Here is an 11,632-nt window from a genome sequence, read left to right on the forward strand (position 1 = left end):
TGTGTTTAAAATTACTCACTTCCCAGTCCCCTCTGCTCCTTTCTCAGCTTTTTTTTTTTTTTCCCCATAGGGCTTATGACCTTTCAATGTGCTAAACGATTTCCTTGTTTATTTTGTTTTTCAGTGTTTCTTTCCCCACTAACCTAACTAAAACATAAGCACCATGGACATGGACTTCTGTTTTGTTTGCTGATGTATCCCTAGTGCCTGGAACTAAGCCTGATTATATGCTAGATGTTCATATAAAATCTGTTGAATGAGCAAATGGATCCTCCAAGGAGAAAATTGGGACAGAAATATCCACTTGAGAAAGAGCAGACGGATCTCGAAGCCCCAACTCCTAGCCCCAGATTCTTTTTTCTCTTGTGGATCTACCAAGCACAGCTGCCATGACATTGAAGGTTCCAGGTTATGCCACTTTCCGCTTACCCTTCTGGCTCAGGTGTGCCACAGGCCTTTCCTGTAAGGCTCACAGCGAAATGAAAAAAGGTTGTCCAGATATCATTCAAGGTTCAAGGTTAACAGACCAGAGTTACAGCAGAGGAGATAATTTGCAATTAACTTCCTAGGTTGTCTCTGAAACATGCTTACTGGCCCTTGCCCAGACAACATTGGCTGACATTCACCTACTTCTTCCTTGCTAATGGAACTCCTTTGGTTCCAGAGATGTGGCTATTATCTCAGGATAAGGCAGGGATGGACCTTATTTCTTCTATTCCAATCACAGTACTGGCATTCTCCTTGCCAATGACTGATTCAGAAATAGGAACATGATGCGGGCCCATGAGAGGTGAGAGGCAAGTCAACTGAAGCAGCTGCCAGGAGGGTTCCCAGGCTTTTCAAAAGTGTACAAGGAGGTCGCACTCTCCTCCCCACACACCACCCCCTGCTCCTGCTTTGGAACATTGGATGTTTTGTTTGAGGATGCAACTCTTGGAAGTGCAAGGTCATATTGTGTTCACAAGGGGACAAAGCCAAGGAACTAAGCCAACATTGTGAGGATGGCAGAAGGGAACGCCAGCGAGAAACTCTGTCCTTGATTACATTGTTGTTCACTCATTCATTCCACCCTTGAATCGGCTTATTGCCAAGCTCCTTACAATGTGAAATAATACATTTTCTTAATCATTTGAGACATTTTGAGTTGAAGTTTTCTTTTAGGTGAAGCCAAAATGATTCTCATGGACAGAAAACCCTCTAGCTCTACCCCATTTGGCTACCATTTTCTAATAAGTCGAGATATTATTCCCTTAGTCATGTGAATATTCACTGAAAATGCCAGCTAAAAAGATGGATTCCCAAGCGTGTGTGTGGGAGGGTCCCTTCCAGATTCAAACTTTCCTCTCCTACAATCTGTTCTCAGGAAGTTGCCAAACCCTGTGGCACCAACCAAGCAGGTGGGGCATACAACCAAATTCCCTGTCTGCACAGAAGGTCCCACTTACTTTTTTTTTTTTTTTTTTCCTGGGTGTTTAACACGTTGTTTTTGGTGTTTAACAAGTGGTAGCCTGAACATAGCTGAAGGAAAGTTTCCGATTCCTGGAGTGTGGAAGCAGGTATCCTACCCAGGAAAGTGATATGGGTCCCTTTTGGACTAATAGCTGTTTACTTCTCAAGTCCAGAGTCTGCATTGAGGACAGCAGGTTTTTCTGTGAGTTATATAAGCCATTTAAACCTCACATTCAAGGGCACCATATAAAATGAAACAGGAGTCTTCGATATATAATTTTTCCTCATAAAATAGCCTCTAGAGGAAAAAGCAGCTGAAAAATTTGAGGGGCGTGATTTGTGGCTGCGTCATCCACGTGAACTTGTCCTTATGGAAAGGCTTTGCGTTTATGTGAAGTGTGCTGCAAAGTCTCCCAGCATTTCTAAATCTCTGCATGTGCTATACATATATGACTAATTTAGAAAACTACATTTAAGTCCTAGGTAGTGTGGAGGCTAAAGCAACTCCATCTTGGATGTTAATCTGCCATGCTGACTTCTTCTTATTATTTTTTAATATTTTAAATAGAGATTGGGTCTCCCTGTGTTGTCCAGGCTAGTCTCAAACTCCTGGGCTTAAGTGATCCTCCCACCTCGGCCTCCCAAGATGCCGGGATTACAGGCGTCAGCCACCTTGCCCTGCCTCACCATGTTGACTTCTGATTAACCTCAGTTCCAGGAATGCCTCTAAGATTTCTATTCTATCCCTTGTTCCTTGTGCAACAGCATGTACTACTTATTGTAATTCCTGCCCTTAGGTCAAAACAACTTTGATGTTAGTGTATGTACCATAAATTTAGCCCTTAAGCAATTGCTGTACATATCCCTTTCCCTATAGTATATAAGCCCTGAGTCTGGGGGATAGTGAGGCAGATCGTCGTATCTCACTGCTGCCCAAGTCTATGGCTGCTATTCATAAGTCTCTATTAAATGTTTATTTCTGATAAACTAGACTTGTCAGCCTCTTTTTCCAGCCTCTCAGCTTCCTTTAACTTTGGGACCTGCTTACCACAGAACAAATAGGAAATGCAAATAAGTAAGAGAGTACAAATCAGGGTGTAGCTGCATTAAGGATCTCATCCCCACAATATTTCATAAATAAACAATGCCTTTGGTATAAGTATTTTTACTTCTGGTTGGATCTTTTTAAATAGTATCAATACTCTAGGGAAGGCACAATATTTCATAAATAAACCATGCCTTTGGAATAAGTATTTTTACTTCTGGTTGGATCTTTTTAACTAGTGCCAACACTCTACAGAAGGCATTATGAAACTAAAGTATTATCTGAATGAGTTCATCAGGTCTTTCCTTCCTCATCAGAAAGAAGACAGTATCTAAAATCAGGGTGGCGGTGGGTGTGGGTGAAAAGAGGTCCTAAAGGGAAGTGGGCAGATGGGAAGAGAGATGCCTATTACTAGATCATTTTTCACATGTGGAAACTGAGGTTCAGATTGCAGCCTACCAAGCCTAAGGGGTGAAGCCTGGATGTGAGCTCACTTCTAGCTGACTCCAAAATCCATAAGATTATTCAGGACACCAAAGTCACATTGACATGAGGGTTAATTATGTTTAATGTTATCAAGCTGCCTACCTTTCCACTGTCATTTCTCTCTTAAAGGAATATACAACTAATATAATGTCATGAGCAAATTGTAACATAATTTTTAATATGAGAGGCATTATGACATGGTGGTTTATACTGCTAAGAAATATTGGACAAATTATCTGTTCTTCAGCTCCCTTCTCTGGAAAAACAAATGGGATAAAAATACTTATTTCCTATTTTTTTTTGCGACTCAAATAAGTGCTTAAATACTTCCTGGCATTCAGAAAACATTCAATAAAGGTTTTTGTAGTTATTGGAGTTATTTGCTTCATTCATATTCTATAACTTTTTTCCCAACTGATCATAATATCTTTATTTTTAAAGGCATTTTATTTTAATTTTTGGATTCGTTTTGTGTTTTTAAAAAGCATCATGTGTTTGTTTAAAATGATAAAAAACAAAACTATTTAAATAAAAACTAAAGTACCCACTTTTGCCTTCAACAGCACCTCTCACTCAGATATTACTACTGCCCATATACAAATATACATATTATATATACTATATTCAACATTAAATATTAATATAATAAATTATATATATATTAGTGCTTTTCGTTTCTTTTCTGGCTACCAGTGGCCCTGAAAATTAACTTGAAACATTGTTTATCTGACAAAAAACTAGCTGAAATGACACACCAAAGTGTAGAATATGCACACTTAGAGCACAGAGTGAAGTGCCTGAGTGTACATCTATCCATTTGCAAACTGGATAGATGACAAGATAGGCATTTTTCAAACCAGCTGATGGTCACAAATAGTAATAAAATATTCCCAAACTGGCATGGGTTATATTCCAAAAAGAGTGTAAACCAGCAAAAAATAAAAATTGCAACTGCAAAACCTAGGTCAACCCTCTCCTCACCTTTCCTTCACTCCTCCATCTTCCCCATTCTCCACCCACACACATGTTAATCCCGGTGCGACCTACTTAAAATTAACTCCAAGGGCAAAGTCAGTGAGTGAGAAGGGCGGGGAGCCTGGAGTTGCTGGAATGGAGGAGGTGGGGAAGGAGGAGGCTGCCTGGGTTGCCTTGGCAATACAAAGGAGAATGTCAAGGGGGAGGGATTTATGCGCTGATGCTAATTACATTTGTTAATTACATTCTATTGTGCTGACCTGCCTGCTTCCCCAGTTTATCTTTCTGAGTCAATAAGCAGTTCCAAAAGCTTCCCTTAGCAGTGTGTCCCTCCTCATCTAATTTTATCCCTCTATCAGCTTCAGGCTCAGTTACCAGAGTGCTACCTTTGGCAAGGAACCGGGGAAGGCTGTGCTGAAACTGAGTGTGCAAGGTTTTAAAAATCCTGTAGAAAAATATATCCCTGTTGGAGCTTGCTGGAATATTGCTTTGCTGCTCAACCACAGCATGGATTTACAACCAAAGAAAGCTGCTGAAAAACCAGAGAAAATAAATCTGAAAGAAACTTCCCACAGTGAAAAGCAGGCTGCAAATGATTCACCAGGAAGAAAAATAAATAAATAAATACTGAGCAGTTTCGTCTGGTATCTAGCGTACCTTTGGTTGGAAAGGTGCCTGTACATAGGGCCTTGAGCTTTATTTTCTTGCCCCCCCTAGTGGGAGTTCTATTTAATTACAACAAGAGTCCCAGCTTCTGTGCACATCCGAATAAATACATTGATACCTACTGTAAATAATGCTGTCTTATAATCTCTCATCACTGACATGAAGTATTAGCTTACAGCACTGTTGCATGTGATAAAAATCAGCAAAGACATTGCGATGCATGTAGTCGTAACTGCTATGTGGATACTTTCTTAAATCTTACTATAATTTTAAGTATTTAAAAGTAATACATAAAAATTCTGTGCTAAAGTAAGTTGTTCAGAGCAATGCTTTTTGTTTCCAGTTATATTCATTCTTCCCTTTGGTTCCTTTTTACAAACAAAGTCTAAGAAATGGTAAAGTCTTTCTTCAGTCTATGCTTTCCTTAACGATTTTTATTCTCCTTGAATTAAACAATTGCTCTCAGGGTGGTTCTGTATCTATTAATTTTCCTAAGAATAAGACTTTGATTTTAACAAAAAAAAAACCTTTTGCATTTTAACAAAAAACCTCTTCTGAAGTTTCACCTGGTGTTTCTACATTTCTCAAGCACTGACTCATTTCATTGCTCAGAGCTCGAATTGGCTCCTTGAAGGCAATAAAAGGCAGGTCAGGCTGTCTCTAGGCTGTTCAGTGTCTATCATCCTGTTTTGCATTTGCTCATAAAGTGTGGCAGATTTATCCGGGTGGAAAATTTTTTCAATGGAAAAGTTTAGTCACTGTGCACATTGAAAGAACGTTTCCTGCAGAAATACAGACTCCTCATCATTCCTAGTCCTTAGGCTCACATTAGTGTTTTCTCCATTTATATGCATATGAAATTCCTTGGAATCATCAGTGGTGGTATGGGAAAAAGGAGAAAGAAAGAGGTTTTGGCTGGGATCCCTGATGATTTTGATGGATTTGCTATATCTGTACCCTAGGCCCCTTGCCACATCTCTGATGCAAAACCCACACTAATTGTTTTGCCTTTGTACAGTGTCACAACACATAGCAATGCCAGGTGGATCATCATGCTTGAATTGCAAAACATTTCCCATTAGACCTGAACACAGATCTGAAACTGCCTGGCTGCCATGTCTGTTTCCTTACTGAAACAAAATTTGGAGGTGTGGGAATCCTCAGTCGTGTTCCAAGTCCAGGAAACAGTTGAGAATTGTTCTCTAGATATGTATGTGTCTAAGGGATGTAAAACGACTCTCCTTGGAGAGAGATCTGTTTTTGAACCACGTCTAAGCCTCAATTATCAGAAGGGAAGAGTAATTATGAGAAAAGCACGGAACAGTCTCTAGACTTGTATCTCATTCAGGGCCTCATGGATTTATGCCTGAATTCTAAAAAAGGTAGCCATGAATTTAAATAACATGAATAAATTATCAAACTCTTCTCTAAAAAATCTTCAGAACACTGGAATACAAGGTGTTATTATTTCATGAGGTATAATTCAGGAGAAAGGAGCCCTCCCTCTTTTTCTGTATGTTACCCAACAGAGTGAGTCTACACAAAATGTTTCACCCAACACTTCCAGAGCAGCAGTGGCATGGAGGTTGGCAGAGATTGGTGATGTTATTAAAGGGTAACAAATGGAAGTCTGTCTTGTTGAGAGTTTGGAAGACAGTGGCATGGTACCTACACATGACTGCTGGTGACAAATATTAAGAAAGCAATGGGTCAAAGAGGAGGAGACAAAACAGCCGACTTCATGATGGCTGATGAAAATGGCTCATGAGCACACATGCAAATCCCTCAAGACCTCCAAAAAATAATGGAAGATAACTTTTCAGAGAATGAATATCCTGTATTAGTAAGTGAGGATAACAGCCAGTGTCATTCAAATTGATTTGTGTTAATGTTAATTAATTTGTACCGTGGGAGAACAGGAATAACAGATTCATGAGTTCTAAATTTTCATTTGCCTCTTGTCTACAAACACATAATGGATACTTATTGTGATGGTTAATATTGAGTATCAACTTGATTGGACTAAAGGATGCAAAGTATTGTTCCTGGGTGTGTCTGAGGGTATTGCCAAAGGACATAACATTTGAGTCAGTGGACTGGGAAAGGCAGACTCACCCTCAATCTGGGCAGGCACAATCTGATCAGCTGCTAGTGCAGCTGTAATAAAAGCAGGCATAAGAATATAGAACTAGTAGACTGGCTGAGTCTTCTGGCCTCCATCTTCTACCAGGTTAGATGCTTCCTGCCATCAAATATCAGACTACAAGTTCTTCAACTTTTGGACTCTTGGACTTACACCAGTGATTTGCCAGGGGCTCTCGGGCTTTAGGCCACAGACTTAAGACTGCACTGTCAGCTTCCCTACTTTTGAGGTTTTGGGAGTCGGACTGGCTTCCTGGCTCCTCGGTATCCAGACAGCCTATCGTGGTACTTCACCGTGTGATTGTGTGAGTCAATTCTCCTAATAAACTCCCCTTCATATATTGATCTATCCTATTAGTTCTGTCCCTTTAGAGAAACCTGACTAATACACTTATTTAGTCTCAATTCTGCTCTAGAAAGTTTGTAAGAAGCTGATAAGGTTGCAGTAAATTTGACAGACTTGGTCCTTAAGGATGGTAAACAAATGCTGCTATCAATAAGATAGGTTAATTATAAATTGGAAAGAGATACAAATTTAAGGTACATAAAAACACATTTTGGAGGAAACCTACGCAAGACTCAGGAGATGGGATGGAAGTCAGGCAGGGAAAGCTTCACTGACAAAACTTTCAGTTGAGATTTGATGGGATAACAGAATGAGGAAGAGTTAGCTAAAAGGAGCGTGAGTTAAGAGATCACTATAGGCAGAAGAAACAACGTCTATGAAGACACCGAGTGAGGGAGTTACATGACTCATTCAAAAGAGAGCAGAAGGCTGATGCTGACTGACATGATGAATGTAGGCAGGTCCAGATAACATAGAACATGCTATTAATTTAAAACTCATTGCAAAATAGTGAGGTGCTCATGCTAAGTGTGTTTCCATAGATATTCAAACCATTTATTCTTGCAAATATTTATTCTGAAAGTACCACATGCCAGGCTAGATACTATGGCTACTATAGCAAACAAGACAGAAGGATGAGATCTCTGCCTTCATAGAGTTTACATTGCAGAGGGCTGGGAAGAGTTAATGCTGGTAAAGAAATAAATAAAGCTGTAATATAAATACAATATAAATATTAATTTTATCAATATTCATTAATAGAATAATGAAATAAATAGGGCAATGTTACAGAGAGAAACGGAGTGGAGGGGGTTACTTTAGATAGGATGGTCAGGAAATGCCTCTCTGCGGAAACATTTGAGCTGAGACATGAAATAGAGAAGGAGCCAGTCACCTGGAGAGAAGCGAACACCATGATCCTGAGAGGTACAACAGCTTGACTTCTTCAAGAGCAGAAGGAAGGCTTATGTGGCTCAAGAATAGTGAATGGTGGGAATAGTGAGTCACTAAGAAGTGGGCCATAGAGAAAATTATGGCATTTATTTCAACAGCAATGGAAGTCACTGATATATGGAGGAAAAATGTTGTTGCTGTTGTTTTTCTTACTATTGTCAAATATTTCTCCACTGCTGACAGAGTGTAGATCAAAAAGGAGAAAGAATCAAAGCAGAGAGACCAATCTAAAGGTTATTGTATTAATCTAGGAGTGTAAAATTATAGCAAAGAATAGTGGCAGTGAAGACAGGGAAACATAGATGCATTCTAGCTATCTTTTGAGTATTAGAAGTGACATAAGTTGTTGGTGGATTGAGTTACGGGTAAGAATAGAAAAAAGTTACAATTAAGTGATTATTAAGTTGATAATGGAACCATTTCCTGAGATAGGAAAAATTAAGGAAAACAGTAAAATCTCTGATTTAGATATATTAAGCATGATCAGTTTTAGATATTTGGTGAAAATTTAGGAGCAGTTGGATGTGAATCTGGAGCTCAAGAGGAGGATAAGAGTCTAGAGTCATGAACAGATTTATAAACTAGTTGTCCATGGGGAAAATCTGGCTCATAGGTATGTCCCACTGGGCTATATAATACTTTGCTGTGTTTTTAATTTTTAAATAGTCATCAACTTTTATAAATCAGGAGAATTCATATTAAAATGAGATCTGATACTAACATAGCAGCTCTGCATTTTCACATGACCTCAAGTCACCCGGAGCTCAGTGAGGCCTGTGCCTCTTCCATAGGGCTTATATCCTTGCACTTGTTGTATTCACCACACTTCATTGTCTCCTCCACAATGAGGCTGAGTATCAGCTCCTATAGATGAAATTTTTTTATAGTAGAGAAATATTTGTTCACTCATGACTCAAGAGGGTAAACAAATAGGAGAAAAATAGGGAAAAATAGATGAAGCCTGAAGGCCCAATTTCTCTTGTGTCCAACCTGTATCATAGACAGAAGTGAGAAGAGGGCTCATAATACAGTTTAAGATCCTGATGCTTATAAATGGTGTGACTCTTCCTGGGGTGTACTTCACTGTGATGAATAACCAAATCCTTTTTTTTTTTGAAGTATTATGTATTTATTTTACAGAGTCTCTCTCTGTTATCCTTGCTAGAGTGCAGTGGTGGGATTATATTCCACTGCAGCCTTGAACTCCTGGGCTCGAGCCATCCTCCTACCTTAGCCTCCCAAGTAGCTGAGAGTATAGGTGCACACCATCATGCCCCGCTAATTTTTTTTATTTGCTATTTTTTGTAGAGATGGTATCTCACTATCTTGTCCAGACTGTTCTTGAACTCCTGGCCTCAAGGAATCCTCCCACCTCAGCCTCTCAAAGTACTGGGAATACAGGTGTGAGTCACCGTGCCTGGCCAAGTCCTTTTAGAAAGGGAGCAAGCAGAGAATGAGAGGAGAAAGTCAGAGGAACAGATGCCAAAAAGATGATACAAAGGATAGGGGATGAAAAATGATATTGAGATTACTCCAGAATAGATGTAAAATAATGAGGTTAAAAACAAACAAACACAGAAAGCAAACTGTCCCTCAACATCGAGTTCACAATATTGAACAATGACCACAGTAGGATTTTTCCATGGTAACTAAGCTCCCTATAGAGGTCATGCTATTATGGCTCTAAACTCAGGGCAATTTTAGAAAAACAAGTCTTCTGTTTTCTGACTTCATGAAGGAATGTGGTGGTCTAGTTAATCAACTATTCTAAGGAATAGTGGTGATATAAGTCCCATTGATATACCACATATACCGCAAATGTATTTCCACACTTCAAACTTATGGACAGCATGACTGCTTTCATGCAGAGACGGTAGTTGCCTTCATGACTTGGCCAAAATAAAGTGTAAATATTCTATCTTTCAGTATCAGACAAACAAAATTTCAGCATCTGAGAGTAATTATACAACTACCAATCTTCAATGTAACAAGAGTGCAATTTTCAAGTGAATAGATATTTCCAGACCCTTGAACCCACATAGTCCTTACGACTGTTTTTGACCAATAGAAAGACTCCAGTGGAGATGATGCTACGAATTCTGGAAACAACAACCCTTAACTGAGCTCGACTGCTCCTCTCTTTTGAAACCACATAAGAAGAGTGACTACTCTGAGATCACCATGCTGTGAGAAGCCACATAGAGAAGGCATAAAGGATGGGAAGCCAGGTAGAGAGAGAAAGAGAACCTAAGGGGCCCTGGGACACCACACATTGAGTCCAGAAGCATATTAAAGCTGGAGCCTTTGGTCCCAGCTGTCTTAGCTGATACCACAAGTGCATCTGAGTCACACCCTCCAGCAGAGACTTTCCAAATTCTTGATGCACAAAATTGTGCAAAAAGATTTAAGCCACTAATTTGGGAGTACTTTCTTATGTGGCAATTGATAACCAAAACACTATGCAACGGGGTTGTTTTGAAAACAAACCAAAATAAAGTGTATGAAACACTACATGTTTGCTACCTCACATATCCTTCATAAATTACGCTAAACAATTAGCAAACAGTTATTTGCATAATCCACTCACACTACAAGTTTACAAAGGACTTTTTAAAAATGAATCCTCAAAATTCCTTTCTGAGGCAAAAGTATTACCTTCACTTTAAAAATGAGTAGTGAGAATCAGAGAAGCTAAATGACGGGCCCAGAATACTACATTGGTGTGCCAGAAATAACACCTGGTCTTCTAATTCTAAGCCAGATGCCTATGCACAGCTGTGATCTAGAAAAAGTAATTTTCTCATTTCAGCATTGATTAGACCATGGAACTATCCACACTAGGAGAAAAACAGCTAATGGTATCTCTTTCCTTTTTCACAGTATCTGACTTTACATTGTAGAGAAAGCATTTCTAGGAAACATTTCTGTGATCAATATGGGAAAATCCTAAAGTGACATCCATTTCCACAGTAAATAGAAGGCAAACTAAGGACAATTTCTTCTTTGGAGTAGAAGACTTTGGGGCATAAGAAATATGATTTAAACTGGGTTAAGTTTATAAATAAGACCAGTTATAAATTATAATAAGAGAAAATGGATTTATAAACATGTATATATTGACATGGGTATCTGTACCTATGTCAGTTTTCGAGACCAAATTACACTTTTTCTCATTGAGCGTGTACTAAATTGCAGAGTTCATCTGATTCTAAAACTGCCTTGGAAAACTGGTTTACCTGTTATTTGAGATTCAAATACTAGTGGGGCAGGCAAAGGCAGTCCCCAGCTAGACCCATCCCCTGAGGATAGTCAAATGCCCAGTCATCAGTGACAGCTGCTAATATTTTGTATAGTGGTGACTTGTGTGATACTGTCATTACTGAATAATAATAGTAACTATTTCACAGCTTTCCTCCAGTTTCACACCATTTCCCCCGACAAGCTGAGTGACATCAGCATTAAAGCCTGGCATAACCCATACTATTCATCAATGAACTCGTGCTTCTTTCTAGACAGGAAAGGCACCAAGAAAGAATCATGCAGAAATATACATATATATTTATTAAATA

The sequence above is a fragment of the Gorilla gorilla genome, chromosome 6 (assembly GCF_029281585.2).
Source record: "Gorilla gorilla gorilla isolate KB3781 chromosome 6, NHGRI_mGorGor1-v2.1_pri, whole genome shotgun sequence".
NCBI classification, from domain to species: Eukaryota; Metazoa; Chordata; class Mammalia; order Primates; family Hominidae; genus Gorilla; species Gorilla gorilla.